The sequence below is a fragment of the Coturnix japonica genome, chromosome 6, assembly GCF_001577835.2.
Source record: "Coturnix japonica isolate 7356 chromosome 6, Coturnix japonica 2.1, whole genome shotgun sequence".
Taxonomy (NCBI): domain Eukaryota; kingdom Metazoa; phylum Chordata; class Aves; order Galliformes; family Phasianidae; genus Coturnix; species Coturnix japonica.
The window spans coordinates 26,049,900-26,070,149 of record NC_029521.1 but is presented as its reverse complement, the minus strand read 5'-3'; the positions used below and the strand labels follow the sequence as shown (position 1 = coordinate 26,070,149).

General features: G+C 43.6%; 2 long non-coding RNA genes across 2 annotated transcripts in view; one reads left to right on the top strand and one right to left on the bottom strand.

Moving 5' to 3' along the window:
* The first annotated feature begins 3,665 nt into the window (after window positions 1-3,665).
* LOC107316206 overlaps window positions 3,666-20,250 on the top strand; it is a 22,558-nt gene continuing 5,973 nt past the window's right edge. Inside the window, exons 1-3 of the long non-coding RNA XR_004307743.1 lie at window positions 3,666-13,020; window positions 16,300-16,831; window positions 18,164-18,347. This is a non-coding gene — a long non-coding RNA (uncharacterized LOC107316206). The remainder of the gene's footprint in view (window positions 13,021-16,299; window positions 16,832-18,163; window positions 18,348-20,250) is intronic.
* LOC107316207 overlaps window positions 16,438-20,250 on the bottom strand; it is a 16,441-nt gene continuing 12,628 nt past the window's right edge. Inside the window, exon 2 of the long non-coding RNA XR_001556232.1 lies at window positions 16,438-16,778. This is a non-coding gene — a long non-coding RNA (uncharacterized LOC107316207). The remainder of the gene's footprint in view (window positions 16,779-20,250) is intronic.

Below are 20,250 nucleotides of genomic sequence, written 5' to 3'. Positions count from 1 at the left end.
ATTGATTTAAAACAAGCCAGCGGCATCCTGTTCTCTGCATCCTGCGTGTTGCTTTGTATCTCTGTTGGCTTTTTGGCTGATCTGTTATTATCTTTCTGATTCTTACACATACGTACACACCTGCTCGACCTCTGCATTTTCAGTCTGTTTCTAGGGGAAATTCCCAAAGCGCTCACAACGAGCTCTTACACTTTGTAACAAAGGAAATACCCACAAAGATTATGCCTTGCTATGAGCTATAGTCAGACAAAACTTCCCTGGCCAGGTCCTTAAGCCCACATATGCTTTTGGTGAAAAAGCATGCCTGTAAAGGTAAAGCACGATCTTTTATTTTTTGAACTGTTCTCAAAAATATATCTGCAGGGAGCTCTAATTAGCTTTTACCTCCATAGATGGGATGTTTTGGCTTTGAGATAGAATTCAGGTTGACTTAATTGCTTAGATCTTAAGCCGTGCAAGGCAAAGCCCCCGTGTGCTGCGTGCCTGTGTAGTACCTCGCAGCGCTGGAACCAGCCCGGCGTTCCTCAGCAAGACCTCAATGCAAATAATGAGTGCAGCTACATAAGAGGACGCTGAGTGAGTCATTCTAAACCGCAAGATGTTTGGACTGCAAATAAAGAAAGATATGTGGGATATAATCTGCTGCTGAGTTTTAACACAATTCCTGTTAACTTTGAGCTATGCATGGCCAGAACAATAGCAGGCTATAGATTTTGTTTCCTTCCCCAGCACTTCACTAAATGCTGTGAGACTAAAATGTTTTGAAGGTTATATCCAGCCTCCTGTGGAATGAATGACAAATGTCAACTCTTACACTCCTGCAAGATCTGAACAGGAATAAGACAACTCTATAGACTGAGGCAAGTTTATTATTACAAATACCTTATTAAATCTAAATGGTAATGGCATTCCAATTAGCTCATTGTTAGGAATCTTTCATGTTTGACTTTCATTTAGACTGATTATGGGAATAATGCAGACCCTGTATAAGTAATTGGCACAAAATAAAAGCATTCAAGCTGCAAAAACCCTCCTAGAGGCTGCGCTCTTTAAAAAAAAATATATAAATAAAAGCTTCCTATCTTTCCCAGCTCATGAGTTCTCTCTGTTCACCATAATAATGAGACAACCCATTGAGCCTCCCATGGGCCTGGCGGTATCACAGTCCCTTTTACCTTCCCCTCTCTTCCCAGCAGCTGCAGGGGCTCCTTCTCTCCTTCCCCCACTCCCCTCGCCGCCCGTCTCGGCTCGGTTCCATCAGCCCTGCCCAGCCGTGGTTCTCTCACACCCAGATCAAAGTTGGGACTCATCTCTCGCACCCTCCTCTCCCTCCTCCCAGCTGCCATGCTGGCCTAGACAGTGATGGCGGGTGCTTTATTTCACAAGGCATCCCAAGCTGGAGGTCTCCTTTCCCTCCATAGGGGAAGGAGCCTGGAGCAGGGTGCCCTCCCAGCCCCCTCTATCTATGGAAGCCCAACCAGGCTGGGGCATGCAGCCTGCAGAGCCCAGATCCCCACGGGTCCCAGGCTGAGGACGAAACAACCCATTGTGATAGAAATAAGGGGAAAAGCATCCAAAACCACTGGCTGGAGCCTTGTTTCCTTGGGTTAGGGGAAGGAGCAGTATGAGATGTTTGGTGAGATGCAAATGGCCACAAGCATTCCTCCCTGCCAGACTTTCCTTCCTCCATCTCTCACTCATCCAGTGCCAGCTCCATCCCGTTTCTGGGCACAGAGGCTGCAGTGAAACGTGCACCATAGGAAGGAACACTACACTGGGTACACACCTGCACTACACCCTGCTCTGTGCCGGGTCCAGGCCCAGGCCTATGTCTCCTGCCCTATCCCAAGCTGTGGTGGGGGCAGGAAGCCCAGCAGGTGGGCTGGGGGTCTGGCCGTGCTCCAGCCCCTTCCCTGCAATGGGATGGAGCCAGGAGCAGTGCTCTGAATCACAGCTTGCTGGCAGGGCAGAGACAGCATGTGTTAACCGTATGATGGAGCGCCAGGAAAGGTCTCTCTAGTGTGGGAAGGGGAAGGGCCAGCAGTTCCTATTTGGGAACTATTTGGCTTCTGCGGGGCTCTGGCTCTGTAGGGTAAGTGAGAAGCTGTGTGTGAGCAGCAGCAGAGTTTTGGGAAAAGCTGGGGTAGCAGACAGCAACAGCAGGCAACAGTTCTGTAACACAGAAAGGCTGTGAAGTCCCCATCCTTGGAGGTTCTCAGGGTTCAGATGCAAAGCCATGAGCAATCCAGTCTGAATTCAGAGCTGACCCTGCTCTGAGCAGGAGCTCAGAGTAGAGATCTTCAGAGCCTCATCTCAAACCAAATGGTAGAGCCTATATCCCTGAGGTGCTGGGGCTCCCCATGTTCACTGGGCCACTGCAGCCCTGCAGATGAGCGTGATTATCCTTTGCAGTTCAATGCTTCTGAAGGGTTAGGGACCACCGGACTGCTGGCAGTGTGCCTGCTCTCCTTCCTCTTGCCCAGTGATGCTTCTGATGACATCAGGGGAGAGATTCCATGTATTTCTATAGGTGGGTCAGGGCTTCCAAGTCTATCTGATGCTCAGTGGAATCTCTGTGTTGGCTGGATCACGATCCCTAAGAAAATCAGTAATTCTTTATTGAGTAATATTGGGTTTATCATAACCAGGCATCATGGTCTTGTTAGAAATCGAATTCCTGAGATTTGTTTGTATGTTATTGTTTCTTTTTCTTTTTTCTTGTGTGTGTTTTTGTAAGATTCAAATAATGAATTAACTGGCTCCAAATGTTGCAACAGGTGAAATGACAAGCTATGGGCATGTGCATAAGTAAAGCATGCAGCTAAGCATGTGCTTAATTATTTCTCTGGACTTAATAAGGATACTTGCTTAAACTGAAACAGAAAACTGCTCCGTAGCTGAAAGATATAAACAGACCTGTACAAGAGAAGCCTGTATTGTGTGAATGAGAAATATTCCCATGGATGGCTAAGTTTTAAATTAACTCTGATTTTTATGGGACTCTTTGAACCAGAAACCACTGCAGAACTTTTAATACTAAGCTGGCAGTAATTTAGCTGTTGCTGTATTGTCAGGCATATTTATCCTGCCTTTGTATTTGTAACTGGTTTATATTTACTTGTCACATTAAAATAACCAAGAATTCACTTTTGTGTGTTTGAGCCACTCCGATGAGGTATGTGCAGATAAGAGCCTTGCTATCTGTCTGCAGTAATAAAGATGAAAAATCTGCTGACATCCCAAACAAGCTGTAAACCAGGGCATTTAACAATGCTCATTTTAATGCTTAAAATCTCTCCGTTGTCATTGTAAATTAGGAACCTCAGGTTAAATCTTGAATGCATTGAAGTCATCTGCTGCAAAGGATCCAGAGGAGGTAACCAGCTTAATAGCTACAAAATCCTTCTGAATAACCCTCCTTACACTTCTATCTATAAGGTTAACCAGAAAGGAAATTATGCAGAGTAAATTTTCTCTGTTTAAAACCCATAAGCCTTGCAAATTATATTTACATTTAATTAAAAAGTAGACACATTAGCCATTTTTTCTGCTTTTTTTTATTAATTTTTTTTTTTTTCTGATTCAACATCGGTTGAGAATTTCTCTACAAGATATTTAATGATAATCTTTTTATAAATGTTAAGATATTTAGACAAGGTTGCCTTTAACCCTGAGTCTTGATTCGGAAGCTTAATAAGTTTCCAAACATATTATTAACAAGTGTGGACAAAAAAATTATAGGAAGATAAAGAAAAAAGGAGCAAGTATAAAGACTAGAGGTGCATTAATAGTAGTCAGGAGTCATACATTCAGGGAGAGGTGCACTCCCTCTACAGCCCTTGAAATGTCTCATCTGATTCAGAATTAAATCGTTGCCTTATCTCGGCTGTGTAGCCATACTGTATCACAGAATATATGCTCCATCAATATCCTAAAAGTTATGGCCAGAAGGATTCGTGATTTTGGTATCTGGATTTCGGTGTAAGTCTTCTCAAGAGAGGGCCTGATTTGGATTGTGATTTCTTTGTTCATTCTGTGCCTTCTGCTAAGAAGTGTCCTTAGTTGTGGGAAAAATAACCCTGAACTGAACAGTGAATTCCCAAAGCCAGCATGAATTCCAAGCACTGGTCAGCTACCAAGAAAATTCTGCACTGACCCGTGGCCTCCAAGAGAGCTGGATATGTGAAACAAACCCCGAGGAGCTTCTGGACCTTGTTTGATGGTGAAAGCAGACCACCAGGAAAACATTGTCCCCAAGCCCTGCATTGTTAAATTATCACCATCTGAAACTAATCAAGCATTTTGGGGATCAAGGTAATAAAGCGTGGAGGCTACAAATGTACTGCTCGTAGCAAACAAGTTCAAATGAGAAGGATGAGCTAATAGGTCCAGGGGGAGGTGAACGAGAGAATTCTGATGATTATAGCTATTTGGAAATCCGTGGAGGGAGGATCCCCATGGCTGAGAAACATTTCCACACCTAGAATTTGTGGAGGATGAGGTTTTGGTGGTGACGAGTTCTTTGATGTCTTTTCCTTTCCCCGCCTGTATCCAAGCTTCACTTTAGCCTCAACCAGCATCTTGCTCCCAGGTGAGGTTAATTCCTAGATGCTGTGGGGAGCTATCAGCCAACTTATTAAAAGCCTGTTTAATTAGTAATGATATTGCATTTTCACAAGGAAAGCATGCACACAAACGTCTGAAGTTGCGAATTACAGTAACAGGGGATAATCTGCAGAGAGACAACAACAAGAGATATTAATTGCAGCGCCCAGACTTGCCCATGTATTGTGCTTAAAGCCATCCAACTGATGAGTGTGCATGTGGGATATTTGACTAAAAGCTCTCTTAGGAGAAAACAGAATAAAGCAACAGAAATGAAGGGGGAGAGAAGAGGAAGGATAATTTCCGTACCATGTCACTGTGTTGATTCAGATATCAACAATCTTCTGCTGGAGAGGTACTTGCAAAAATAAGCCAGGAGGTTTCCCTGCATGATGCCATAGCACAAACTTGCACCAGCATTATGTAGTTCCCAAATGAAGGTCATTTACCCTAATGTCAAGCGGAATTCCCTTTGTTGCTTGACAAAAAGTGTCCAGCTCAGGATGAAGAGACAACCAGAGAAACAAAATGAAGCTGGACAGTCTGCATATGAAAAACACATCTGAGTGCTTCGAGCATTTGCAGGCCTGAAGCTGATTTCCCTCTGTGGCAAAAGGAGCTGAAGGGCACCATGGGATCACTGAATCTTTCTCTGCATAAATAACAGCAAAGTCAGAAATGCATGGAGAAGATCTGGCCTTAGCAGGGTAAGGGTGGCTTTAGCTGTTAGTAAATTAAGAACAACACCTACACTTCAGCTACTGTTTAATTAGGAAAATCAACATATTTCATGCAAAATATTATAACAAAATAAATTTGTAGCAATAAAGTATCTGGATGAGTATTTCCCAGGTTTCTGTCGTTTTCCCAGTGTTGCAAATATGCTGCGTTATTGCTTTCCAGAAATTCTTACTGCTTTGTTTCCAAAATACCCTGAAAAGATTCATGCTTTTTCCTCTCTTCCTATCTACAGTGTGAAGGTCCATCTGTGCTTTCCGCTGCAAGCTACAAAGCCAGAAGTTTCCTTGTCCTGGAAAGGGTGATTTTATCCAAGATCTTCAAAGGAGAGTGAGCCATGTGGCTGTAGGGATGCAGTCCAACCGACTCATGAGGAGCTCAGCAGAAGGAGATGAGGCACATGGTAGGTAGTATGTCAGTCCTGGGGTGATGGAGAGCTTCCCATGGGATCACGCCAGTGCTGGTGCTATTGGTGAGTGAATGCAGTTGGTTGAGTCACAGCTCGCAAGGGAGATCCAGATCTTTGCAGGTACCCATCTCCATTGGTCCTAGAGCCTCAGAGCTGTGTAGGCATATCACATCGATCGATTGCAGAGGGGCTGAACACCATAACATGTCTCCCTATGGATTTCTGAGCAGATGTCTTGAGCTCCAACCTCTGAAAAACAAAATGGGTGACTTTAAGATAACCCAGAGGAGAGGAAAAAGGGACAATATGAGGTCATCGAGTACAAATAACCACACAGAGCACTAGGCTTGCCCAGGTATACGGCTCACTGAAGCCAAAGAAAAGATCCTTCACGGTTTCAGCAGATCAGACCCAGACTTTTTGGCTGAGTGGGCTGGAGCTCTGCCTGCCTCCTGCCTCCTCCCAGGGTGAGTGAAAAGCAGCCCAGAGACAATAAGGCAAACCCGCCCTTTGATTTAAGCAAGGTTTGGCCAGGGCCCAGTGCAAGCCTCTGATGAGATCCATAGCTGTAAGTGACTTAGCCTGTGTCAGAGTGCAAATGACATCCCCGCCTGCCACGTGCACACCCTGCTACAGTAAAGATGTCATTAGATACTCCACATCTGAGGCAGACCACTTTTGCCAAACCCTGGCCCCATAGAATTTGGCATGGCTTACAGAGATTAGCCTATTAGTATTTATTATCGTTACTATTTAATATCGTTCTCCAAATAGTCAGCAGGGGAGTAGGGATTGCGGGTAACCTGCGGGCCAGTGAAATTTCAGGAGGAGAAAACTTTTTAGCTTCTAGAGCTGTTTCTCTCTCTTTGCTTTCCATGGAGCACGCCTGGCTGGCTGAGCCATGCGTGGAGCTAGGGTGACAGCCTGTGGCAAAACAGAAGAATTTCAATGTATTAATCCTTTTGATTTCCACTTTCTTTTGATCTTTTCTTTACTTCCTGCTTGTCAGGCCATACAAAGGTGGTGAAGTTTGGGTCACTACCATCAACTCTGCTTTGAAGAATGGACAATTGCCAGCCTTTCTCCCTCTTCTTTCTCTCCACTTGTTTTTTATCTGTTTATCTATCTATCAGGTGCTGCATTTAACAACAATTTATTTGACAAGACGTTCTGTGACATGGGTGCTGTTAGAGCCATGTCGTGGCAGGGTCTTCTTGTTGGCAGGGCAAAAAACAGCTCTCTCAAGAGCAAGGCAGCAGCCTCTATAACAAATATTTCTAATAACACATGAAGCATGTTTTAATTCCCTCAAATGTTTATTCTGGGTCAGAGTTTTCTTCTGCTGCTGCTTCTTCCCTTCTTCCTCTTGAGCAGGAGAGGGCTTTATTATTACTATTTTTTCAATCTATATTCTTTCTATACTCTACCCAAATTAATCAAATAAATTTTCTTTAAAGCAACACTAAATGAGTTACAGATGGTTTTGCCCTTTTACAGGTTGCAGAAATCACCCATTACAGTTCTTTTAATTTATCAGTGAGGGAAAATAAGATGGCCTCTTGCTCCCTTTGCAGTAATAATCAGAAACAGTCTATTTGGAGTTTAATTTACCCCAAATACATATTGATAGTTGCAATGAGGAATATGTGACCTCTTTGGGAGTCACCGGTGGATGGAAGGTGGATAGCTTTTATAAAACCACCTTTAATAAAAAAGAGTGTTATATTGAGTATGTTTGGTGCTGTATTTAAGCATATGGTTTCCATATCAGGAGCTAAGATGGCAAACACATGCTTTACCTTCTGTGTAACCTTTCTTGTACTCCTCAGTCCTCACAAAAAAAGAAAGCTACAAGGGATTTTTGGGTTTTTCTTGGTTTTTGGGTTTTGGGTTTTTTTTGCTATTTTACAATGCTGATTATATGGAAAAGCTGAAGAAATTTCACAAGGAATGCAAAACTTGTACCTCATCTGCTTTTTTATTTTTTATTTATTTTGCCCATATAAAGAGAGGACGAGACTGAAATCTGTCCATGGGCTTCACCCTGTCCTCCTGGTGGAACCCAAAGGGAGACTGATCCTCTGGACCTCAAGGCCAATATTCACAACTGGATTCCCTCCTGCAGCTCCTGGCACTGTAACTCCTGCCCAGGGGATAGGAACAAGGACAGGGACACGGGACAGGGCCAGCTCTGGAGAGGGGCTGCCTTGCTCTGCCAGTGATAAATCTAGTGGTCCCCTCGCTTTTTCATCACTTGCCTAATCCCGTGCCCTTCTTTTCATGTGCCGTAATTGCTCCCAGCTGCTCCCACAGCCCAACCGTGCAGAGATTGTGAACAAGGCCCCACAGAACAATGGCAATGGCTGCTCCGTGCTGCCTCTGGCCTGTGCCTCCTGCAGCCCACATCTGCCCTGCTGTGTCCCATTTGGGGAGCGGGCCTTTCCCCCTGACCTTGCTCCAGGCTGAGGAGGGTCCTGGGGGGCACAGTGCCCCTAAAACAATAGCAAATGTTACTAGAAAAAAGCAAAACAACTTCAACGTTGCCATTGCTGGGGATAGAACAGCCCTCAGGTTGGATTCCACATGTGCTGGTCCTCATAGCCCATGAGGTGACCAGAGCCTTCAGGATCAGACCTTCACCTAACACAAGTTCTTCCTACCCTCCTTAACCATTTGCTTCCCGCTGAGAAAGGCTGCATCCTTTCCCAAGTTAATTGCATCTTTCTGGGTTGGATAAGGTATATCTCATTAGAGGGGGAGAGGGGTTTAATGTGAACTTCAAGCTGATGTCTCCATGCTACAGAAAGTATGTATTTTCTATAATTGCTCTTTGGCATTCCTTGTCTTTCCTGACTAATTAGAGTGAAAGAAAATCACCCAAGGGATGGAACACCTCTCTACAATGACAAACTGAGAGAGCTGGGGCTGTTCAGTCTGGAGAAGAGAAGGCTCTGGGGAGACCTAAGAGTGGCCTGTTCGTATCTAAAGGGATGACTACAGGAAAGAAAGGAACAGATTCTTTAGCAGGGTCTGTTGTGATAGGGAAAGTGGTCTCAAACTAAAAAAGAGGAGGTCATATTGTACATATATATATATACATATATGTATTTACAATAAGGGTAGTGAAGCACTTGCACAGGTTTTCCAGACAGGTGGTGGATGTCCCATCCCTGGAGACATTTGGAGTCAGTCTGGATGGGGCACTAAGCATCTGACTGGGCTGTAGGTATCCACTGCAAGAGAGCTGGACCAGATGGCCTTTATATCCCCCTTCCAGCTTAAGCAGTTCTATGATTCTATGATTATTCTCACAGACTCAGGAACTCTGCCTATAAAATGCCTGTGTGCCACCTCACCTTATTCTTGCAGCGTGATCTTGCATTTTTTACTCAGTGACACCTTTTTGTATTTTATCATTACTTGTTCTTGAGGTACTACTAAAAATATCTCCTTTTTCAGCTGTTGAATTTATTTTCCCTTTGCACAGCCTCATTCAAGGGGAAATTGGACTGATTAGTACCTGTTTGCTGGGCTCTGCTGCATTATGACACTAACATGTGGCATTATTTCAAACCAGGTGTCATTTTCTTTAAAACAACCTTTGGTGACAAAAAATCAAAGATAAAAATAGCAGTTTTAGCTACGCAAAATTCATTTTGATATGCATTTCCCAAGGCCCTGATGTGAGATGTATCTTCTAAGTGCAGTACATCAGTTAATGTCAGCAGTTAGACTCAATGATCCTTATGGGTCTCTTCCAACCTGGGATTTTCTATGACTCTATGATTCTGTTGCTTTGCTCACAGACCGCATGCAGCAGCCATCTGCAGCCTGAGCTTCTCCTCCTGCCTTGTTATGATGTCCACCCAAGCTGGAGCAACCCCCCCAGCCCTACACTTCACGGCCCCATCACATTGCATCCCATTGCACAGTGGTGGAAGGCAAGGGAGGGGCTTCAAAGGCGCTGGTCACACAATGGAGTTGGAGTAACTAGCTGCTGACAGATTTATAGGCTTCAGTCCAATTAAAGTGCTGTTTATTGCTTTTAGAAGGGGCCTGTTTGTTTCTAATTTTAGAAGTAGGTTGGGGAAGTGATTAGAACTGTGAGTAGGGGACCTGAGATTTTTCACTAGGGCTGCTGCTTCTATTAATTAATAGGCATTGATAACTGTTTAGCCTGGGACCGACCACGGCAGGGCGGAAATTCAGGGCAGCACCCAAGCAGTAGCAAATGGGCTTTGCTTTGCTCCCCCTGTCCTGCTACATCTGCTGATTTTGGTGTGTATTTGACCAGCCAAGTGGAAAGACTCCCCTTGTTCCCCAAGCATCTCTTCTGCTCTCTCAAGTTCATTCATTTTATGTGCTCCTTTTAAAGAGAATAAAAAGTATGCTGGTATGAATGATTGTTCCTATCTCTGGCCAGCAGCAACAGGAACCTTGGGCCAATTGCCAGAAGGAAGTGGAGAAATTTTGCCTGAGAGATGAAATCAGAGCTGGAATCAGGATTCCTGTGTTGTGCCCCTAAGTTTGTGCAGTTTTGCTGTACAGTGGTGGGAAGCTCCTTTGATGTCAGCTTCCCACTGTCTAGAAAAGCTGCAATATAAAGTTATTGTAAAACTTGGTTATTTGTTTGTGCGGTACTTTGAGAGCCGCTGGTGAAAGGCGCTGGATAACTGCATGGTTCCCTGTGGTTTGTAAAACATGCATTGATCACCATTTACCAGAAGGCAATGACAGTGGGTTTATAACAGAGTGAAGCTTGACCCAGACACAGCACACTCATGTTTCCAGGTCCTGGGGAAGTTTATGTCCTGAACATGCATCCAAGCCCAGCGACTGTGCAGAAGACAGAAGGAAAAACCACATCCCAACATGCCAGCCTTGGGATTGGGAGGTCCCATCCCCTGCCGCTGGAGTTTGGCCTGGAACTGGGGCATCCCATAAGAACTCATATCTGTCGGACACAGACAGAGCCCAGTGAGCCTCACCTTTCCTTCCCCTGCCCTGAGCCATCTGCAATAATCCTTCAGCTGTGGGCCGAAGACGTAAGAAATAAACTGCAATAAAAAAGATAAAAGGGAGCATAAATCAATTTCTGTGATAGCTGAGGCTTGAAGTATGCCTAAATATCACTTAGATTGTACGCTGTTTGGGCCATGTGCCATCCTTTTATTGCTTATCTGTGTACAGGAGATTTCATTGACAATCTGTTAAAAATATATATCTCTATTTTGGCTGAATCTAAAATTTTTTTAGCAGGAAACAAAAATATTTGATCTGTTATTATTTTTTTTTTCCTCTAAAACTGATTTTTTTTCTTTTCAAAACAAGTAGAGGAAAGCAGGTTGTTAGGTTTTAAGTTCAATAAAAGCAATACTTTTCTTTTTCAAGGCAGTTTTTTGCCTATAGCTATATCTAATATACAGCATTTCCTTAGAAACCTATCAGCCATAAGCAGGATTATTACAGAAAAATAGAAGCCTGTTAGGATGCCAGGAGGGGAGAATATAATCTCACCTTTTTCTTTCATCCTAACAGACAGCTTCAGTGGGCTAATAGCCAAGAAGGTCAGAATATTAAAGCGCCCTGCACAGACCACAGCAGATGGAAAAGATCTGAGTTGGGCAAAATGCTCCTTGCTAAAAGTTGTGCTGATATGTGAAACCATTTCAGGAGAGCAGAGCACCAGGAAAGGAACATCGTGCCTCTTGGACACATTTTGTGATACTTCAAAGGAATTACTTGCGGTGTCAGTGATGTATATTGCTTCTAACACTCTGAAAACCATCCTTCTCAAATGGGGGTTGGTCCTACGGGTCACTCTTAGGAGAATATCTAAAATCAGGCCACTCTGCTGGACTCGGAGCAGCAGTCAGTGCTGTAATTGGAAGAAGGTTGAGAACATATGGGAATGGAAGCCCCAAGGGACTTTGGTTGGACAGTGATATCCCAGTGCTCCCTTATACTTTCCAAGTAGTTTGGAAAGATCTGACATCATGGAGCTGCAGAGCACCACCTGAGCTTTTGGTAGAGACAAAGTCTCTATGAACCTCTCACCAGCTGTCATTTAAATAGACACTAGCAGGAGGAGAGTCAAACAGGGGTTTTATAGGTTTAGGAATCCTTCAGCATTATCAAGCCAACTGCATTTCTTCATGGAATGACTGGTCTTTTATTCATCAGATGAATGTTAACATTCATAAACTTCTTCCTAGTAACTCTTACTATAGAATATGATGAAAATAATAAATATGTTGAAGGAGCTTCCAGGACATCATTTGGGCTCCACTACTGATTCACTCTGCAACCTTGGGTGAGTCTTTTAACGCCAGGTGCCTCCTGATTCCTCTCTGATGAGTTAACAAATGCAAAAAGACTAAGAAAATGGAGAAAGCAGTTACATTTGTAGGTAACAGAAGCTTATTTTCAGACCAGTGGATGCCAATAGCCCATAGCCAATAAGTCACGTATAGAATCATAGAATCATTTAGGTTGGAAAAGACCTTTAAAATCTTCTAGTCCAATCATCCACTTACCACCAGTATTGCCCACTAAACCATGTCCCTTAGTACCACATCTACGCATCACCTCCAGGGTGAGTCTACCAACTCCCTGGGCAGCCCTTTCCAGTGACCATTGACTCTTTTGGAGAAGAAGTTTTTCCTAATATCCAACCTGAAGGGAGAATTTGGTGGAGTCCTCTCTTCTGAGAACATCACAAATGCAAAAAAATAACCACCTATGTGATGCACGAAGTCTAATAATAGAATGAGTTATACTTTACAGACACATCCCTGACATGGGGTGAGGCTCCAAAACTGAATACCAGAGGTTGCTGATACACTGAGCCATTGGAGTAATATTTTAAGTAAAAAAGTATTTTAATATTTTAAGTAAAATCCAGACTTCTTTCAGTTCTTATAAATAGTGAGACTAGGAATACAAGAGTTCCAGCTCATAGAAACTTGATGCATGGTTCATACCCTGTGCTTTGCTGAATGTAATTAGAACACGGCACAAGTCTGATGATAAATAATTGTGGGTATAATGGTTACTACCCATAAAGCTATATGGGAATTGCTAAATCACAGCCTGAACCAATGATTGAGCACTTGGTGAAGGGGCACAGCCAGCCCTGTGAGCACAGGTGAAAACAGATTCTACCCCTTTCTAAGCCTCATTTAAGGACTGACTGCCACAAGGGAGAGTTCTCTACCTGGAGATCCCCCTGATTTGGAATATTTAACAGGCCTTGATCCTTGGCATGGGTAAGTAAATCTTTCCTTCTTTAACTGGATTTTGACCACCACCCTTTTTGGGGGTAACTTAGGACTGGATATTTACTATTGTCTTTCTGTATGAAAGCTGTCCTGGTCAAAATCAAGTATGAAAAGAATATATCTCTTTCAAACAAGTGCCTGAGAGTGTTGCTTATGAGTCTCTCCGTGGCCCCTGAGAGGCAGAAATAGAAAAACAAACGAACAAAACCCTCTCTCTTTAATAGAAAGCGCTCAGTGAGCAGATAAGTGTTTTCCTGGGGACTGGAGGCTGACCTGCTCAGACACAGAGCAGTAGGGCCATGGTGGGCAGGGGCAGGCAGTGAAATGCAACTCCTTGTGCATGTAGATACTGAACTGGAAACAGGGTGAATTTTCTGAGTGGAATAGAAATACTCCAATTGTATTTTCTCCATGTGGAAGAATGGCTGCTTTTTGCAGGCAGGACCAAGATTCTAGCAAAAGGGGAGGTATGCTGTCTGTCGTTAGGCTCAGCAGAGATTAATGAAACCTGATTAAAAAGACTCACAAAAACAAAGTGATTCCATGCCTTTCCTTCCTACCCAGCTGCTATCCACCTTCTCTAGCACATTTAGTCTCTGCCTTTCTTACACATGAAAGAAATACAGCTCTGTTCATCAGCCTGTTGGATATTTCAGGCACTGCCACAAGAAATGAAAGCCATATATATATTTCTGTTTGCGTACCAAATGCCAGGAAGATTGGTAAAGGTTTCAGAAAAACAAATTGACATTTGGCCTAATAAAATAGTGTAAATAGTTTTTCCTTTCTGCTTTGACTTGCCAGAAGATTGCATGAAAAGCTCAGAGAAGAAATATTTCATTTTTCCTTAAGGCAGGCAGGAAACTATTAACAAACAGTGCAGGAGCACAATATCCTGGTATGTTCTTTCAGAATTATCTCATAAGGGCACAAAAATGAGAGATCTGTACATTAAGTTTCTAGAATCACAGACATTCTGGGAGGAACCACTCTATCAAGCAGGATATGGACTAGATGACCTGTAAGGGTCCCTTCCAACTCAAACAATTCTATGCTTCTACTGTATTCATGTTGTGTGGTTTTAGTGGTCAGTATTGTTGGTAGGTGGATGGTTGGACTGGATGACTTCACAGGTCTTCTCCAACCTCACTGATTGGATGATTCTTGTCAAACGATGATATCATTTTGCCAGCTCTCACCATTTCTTCATGCTACATGTAAGGCTTTTCTTAATTCTCCAGCTGCTGGAAGCATGCAGTAAGAAGTCTCAGATTTGGGTTTTTGAAGTAAAGTTTTAAAAGTAAAAATATATGGTAGAGATGGTAATTGCTCCCCAGCAAGCTATCAGCTCCCTACAAGGGCTCCTGAAACCTCACAAGAGCCACCATTCTGATGTCCCCAAGTTCCCCTTCTGCACCATGCCTCTGCCAGCATGTTGTGAGCAGCTCCCCAAATAGGATGTCTGGGGCTCACTGCTTGCGGTCCCAGCTCATTGTTAAGAGCCAGGCTTCTGCAGGAGGTGCAAACTGTGTTTTATCAGCCTAGTAACTGGGAGGGTCTAAACCTCCCATGTTGTGACTCAGTTGTGAGGGCCCTCAGCACAATCCTGTGGCAGACTGGGGGAAAGATAATAAAATTAAATTTACTATCGAAATAAAAGACAGAAGGCGCAGTGGTTTTACTCGCTAAAACCATCCGCTCCTCAGCTTACTGGAAGTTATTGTTGTGCTGCCAGTTTGCCATGGAACAGATGGATCAGATGCCATTGGGGTCTTTGGCTGGGGCTGCTGGTGGTTTGTTTTCTATAGGCTCTGGAGTGTTGCAGAAGTCTGGGACAAGATAGAGGGTGTGAAGTCAAAGATGTCAATAGTTTTAATGTGTAGCTGGCAGGGGTCTGAGAAGGTTTGGGGTTCTTAGGCTTGGGTCTGTGGGAGCCAGGTTTTGAGGAGTCAGAGAGGAACAGGGATAGGAATGACAGAAAAAATAAACAGGTATAAAGCCCTTTGACTGTGGAAGAGCTGAGCTGCTCTGCTTAGGAAAATGCAGATAATTACTAAGTGATGTCTGGGACAAGGGAGTTCTGTTCCCTCTGCCCAGTTACCATACAGAGGTGAGGGCTTGCAGTGAGGTAAGGGATTAGAGTCCATAAAGGAAGCAATACTGAGGAGGAAATATCCCAAATTTGATCCTGAAAGGCAGCCTCAGGTACTGCATGCATGGAGCAGGCTGCGGGGCCCAGCTGACTGCACAACATGAGGCATCCACTGTGCTTGGCTGCTCCAGCATAAACACAAGGCCTGGACAGGGGTGGCAGGAAAAAAATCTGCTTTTGTGCTGTCTGCAACAAATGTGTACACAGACAGCTACTGGGAGCAGTGGAGGACGGCTGTCAGCTTGGCAGAGGTTGATGTAAATCAGGAGGGCTCAGCTATTAGTGCTGAGCTGGCTTGCAGCAGCTGAGGCCTTAGCTGAGCCACTGAAGTGGTAAATAGTGCTGACAGCAAGTTGTGGCTTCGACAACCTTAAATGAACTCCGTGAAGTGCTTGCTTCTGAAGAGAATGTTGTTGAAACCTGGAAATGAGGCTCTCAAAGGTTTAACAGATTGGTCTGTTGTAGAGGGTTTGTTTAGAAACCAGATGCAGAGGAGCGCAGCGTCGCCACACATGGCAGGGCAACAGCATCCTGCTCCTTTGTGCTGCAGTAGGGATCAACCTCACACAGCCCATTTCAGCACACCAGTGAGCTGAGGTAGGGTGAGGGTGCACAATTCAAGTGAATGGAAGATGATGACAAGCTAAAACCTATCTGAATAATTGAAAAACGTTGGTGTTATTGCATTCTTGGAAATAAAACTGGCGCACGTTCTGCGGAGATTGCAAAGTGGTGGGAACAATTGATCATGATGGGGCTGGGTAGAGAAATGGAGCCATCTCTTGTGGGTTTGAGCAACTCACAGGCTGCTTCAGTAAATGAGTGGGCAGGAGCAGAAGCCCAGAATAAATAAGAGCAGCATTAGCAGCTGAGTTTGGATCCATAGACTGGGCTGGAGACATGGGGCTGGCCGGTCTGTGGGGTCTAACATAGGATGCAGGGAGGCTGCAGCTAATCCAGAGGAACTGATGTACACCCAGCTCACAGCTGGTGACCAATGTAAGCTTTGGGTTAGATTCAGCAAGGGGACACTCATGACCAGATAGAATTTTTTTTAGGCTCTTGGTAAGACATCCCAGTATCACATCTTTAATGGAGAATTAATTTTCCTGTAGTCTCTGCCTGCCTCAGAACACCAACACTGCAGGCTGGGAACTGACAGCTGGATCTGCAGGACAGCAACTGCATCTCTTTGCTCCTGAGACTTGGGGAGAGCCCTCAGGGCTGTGACAAAGTAGACACAACTGAGGTGACCACTTTAACATCTTTAATCTTCTTGCTGAGTAATTACCAAACTCAGAACATCTGCACCATGCGGGCGCCAGTGGCTTTTTGCTGTAACATCCCTTGGGATGAGAGATGATGGCACTGAGTTGGTCCATGAAGGCTCATAGACCTCAACAATTCAGCATGAGTCTGGGGTGATGAAGAACCAGAAGTTGTGCATCACCAGGCTCCTGCACTGTTTATCCTGTCTGCAAGCCCAGGCTCCTCCTGTCATGTCTGGGATGGTTGCTTCCTTGAAGAGAGCATGGGACCAGAGTCAGCCACAATTCTCATGTCGGGATGCTCGTGCTCGAGGTGGAGATGGGACCTGCAGGAAATGGTAAAACTGTGAGATCCCACCTGGAAGAAGCTTCCTCGCAGGTGAGTCTGGCAAGAGGCTCAGTGGGCAGCTGGAAGGACACCAAGAAGAAAAGCAGAAGTGGGCAGGCCCTTGGGAAGCCTGGGAATGGTGGGCAAGTCAAATCACTTGCTATGAGCGCCCCAGGGTGCTCCTAGAGTTGTGAAAAAGGCAGAAACAGTTTTGATCCAAAATGTGTGCCAAAACGCAGCTGATATCAACTAGTTTTCAGCTGTTTCTGTCAGAGAAAATAAACATTTAGGAGCCTAACTAATCCATAGCACTAAGTTTCTTACCTTACCTTTACTTTCCTAAAAATAACAGCAGGAAATTCATGAGAAAAGGTTATTTTGCTAGTCAGATAGAATCAGAAGCAAGTAAATTTTCCTCTGTGCTTAACTCCAGTGTTGGTTCATTCAGTGCCATGGCCTTTGAGAAAGGAACTGTAAAAGAATCTGGCTGCTTAGAATCACAATAGTGTTGATGGTCATATTCCTCTATCATATTAAGGCTCCTCATCATCCCACATTCAATTCTTGGCCAGATCCAGCAAAGGACAGAGGCATCTGTGAGAAGAATTTCAATAGAATTCCAGAGAATTACAATGGAATTACACAACAGCACAGAAAATAAGATTTATGAGTTATTACGATTTATATTTCTGCGGGTTCCAAAAAACAATCCCAGTGTAAATATCCAAAAAAACCATTGGAGTCCATTCTCAAAAAAAAAAGAAAAAAGACAGTTCTTCTCAGTGTACTTTGTTTATTCAACACCCATTCAAAAACCAGCGCCATCCAGACATGCTATAAGCACATTATTCCTACCTGGGAGAGGTAATGTGCTGGAGATCTAAGGCAGAGAAGACCTATTAGGCTGAAAAGAAGGTGATGGACAAGGTTTCATTTAGTCTGGAGTATCTATGGGACAAGGACTGTCTTTTTGCTCTGTTTATGCCATCCACAGCACAATTGAGGCCCTAGGGCTTTTAAGGCATGACTGCAGTACAAACTATAAACACCAATAACACAATAAGGTCTCAGATATTTTAAGGTTGGTTGTCTGGAGCACACTATTATGCATCCATCATGTGGCGGTGTGAACACATGCTCTCTGTGCCTAAAATTAGAGTTTTTCTCAGTGTGTTCTAAAAGTTATTTGCTTTTCAATTGCAGTGCGCAGTTACAATGACATGTAGATGATCCCTGTGTATATTGATACTGTTTTTCAGGCTGCAAGTATGTTTACTGCAGGGGAATCATAAATATATTTCATTTTCTTTGCTGCAGCTTTATGCTGTATAAGGACAGAAACATTTCTTTGATTATGAAACCCTGTTTTTGTATTTTTTCCAGATTTCTGGTTGACATGAAGAGTCTGTCTTTTGTTTTCCCACACTGCTGGAGGATGGTAGCAAAAACATTAATGGATGTGGATCAGCAACATTGCTCACAGACTGGGAGAGAAGGAAGAATATCAGGCCAAAGAGCTTTGTCTTTCTGTCATCTAGCAAGGACTGTGTATGACGGACTCTTCTGTGTATGTATTACAAACTACTGTTGGTCACATTAACAGAGTAAGAAACCAGAAACATCATGGAGGTCAAGTATGAAGTGTTGTGAGCCTTCAAATGCAGAGATCAAGCATACAAGGAAAACAACAAAGTAAAACTGTAATGCTAGTTGCAAGCTGCATGGATAATCAAAACCAGAATGTGATTCCTTTTAATCAAGGTTATTTTAGATGGCATCAGAGGAAAAACAAAATAAATTATAATTGTAAATTTGCTAATTGGGATGTTGAAATCCATGGCTGGTATCAGGCTCCCAAGAAAGGAGTAGGTTGCATGCATTAAGAGTAGTGTTTAGCAGCAAGTTCACAGCAGTTAGATCACCAGTGAGATAAAGATCATACTAAGGTAAGTCTTGTGAATTTATATATATATATATATATATATATATATATATATATAGAGTAAATATGTGCTCAAAGCAGAACAAGGAGGTTGAAGTGCCCTATCTGGAGGATTCTCTCCATGACACAGGACTCATGAATGAATGCTCCATGATCTCAACCTCTGAATTGAACCAGCAGCTATCCCAGGACTAGTAAGATGGAAAGGCAGCTATTTCCCAGAACTCGAATGGTTTTCCCCCTAGAAAAGTATTTGAGCAGCCGTTCTTTCGCATTAGACTTTCCTCAGTGGAGGTGAGGTGGGTTATTTTCATAGAAGAATGTGTGTACATTTTTTCACTTAAGTTTTTGGTATCTCCAAGCTGCCTCTTGCAGCCTCAGCCCATCCTTTGCAGCAGGCAGGGTGCTGGGTGAGCCATTGGGCTGCAGTGTTTAGTCAGTCTGTTTTTCCCTGCTCGCTGTGGATGCTGGTAGTTGGCACGTGGAGGCTCTCTGTTGATGAATGAGTGCTGTGAAGCAGACAGGTTGGAAACAGATATGTTCTTGACATTCAAACAGATACTAATGAGCAGCTCTTTGGCACCAATGGGCTGAGACGTGCCCACTTCTTAAAAGCTGTTCTTTTTTCATTGACGTGACCCCATGTGACAGCTCCCTCTCCTGGGATTTCCTCTGACTTGATTTATGGAGTTTGAATTCCAGCTGCATGCTACTTGGGACACAGACCGATGTGATGCTCCATGTGAGGTGCCCAGACAAAACAACAGCTTTAAAATGTTATCCGTCAGCCCCAAAAAAGACTTGTCAGATCTGGAGGGGACAGATCCATTGCTTGCAGGAAAGGGGAAATGAGGAAATGCAGGAGTTGTGCTGTAGGAAAATCTCCCCTCTAAACTGCTTTCTTCCCATGTACGATTGCCTATGCTGAGCCTATTCAAGGAGTCTTTGGGAAAATACCTAAGAGGATTTTTCCTTTCAGATTAAGTGATTTCTGGATGATTTTACCCACAGCACATCAGCAGGGGGTGAGTTTAGCTGCACTTTGCCTGCACCAGTGAAAGAGGCTCATTCTTTTGAAAATCATCCACTAAATTAATGAAGACATGAATGTACATTAGGCTGAACCTATTTAGCTTATTAAGGGCTCCTCTCCCAGATCATTTCCTTCTGTGTGTGTCTTTACATCCCAGGCTCTTCTGTTTGTAATTTCCAAAGTTAGGGGAAAAAAAAAGATGATATCTTTTTAAGGAGTTACCCTCAGCTTTCAGCAGTCAGAAACTGTATGTACAGTAGTCAGCCTGAAATCCCATAGGAAGATGAAAGACCTCGCTGTGCTCGGTTAATGCAATAACAATCACTGTTACTCTGCTCAAATGTAATATGAGGTGAGTGCCACGACTAACAAGGAGTAAGAACCTAAATGCAGTGTCAGTTCCTGTTTTGTTGTGTTGAATGAATTACTAGGATCTTCATGCTCTGAAACTTTGGCTAGGATCATTCTACTCTCCTGAGGAAAATAAAATGTTTG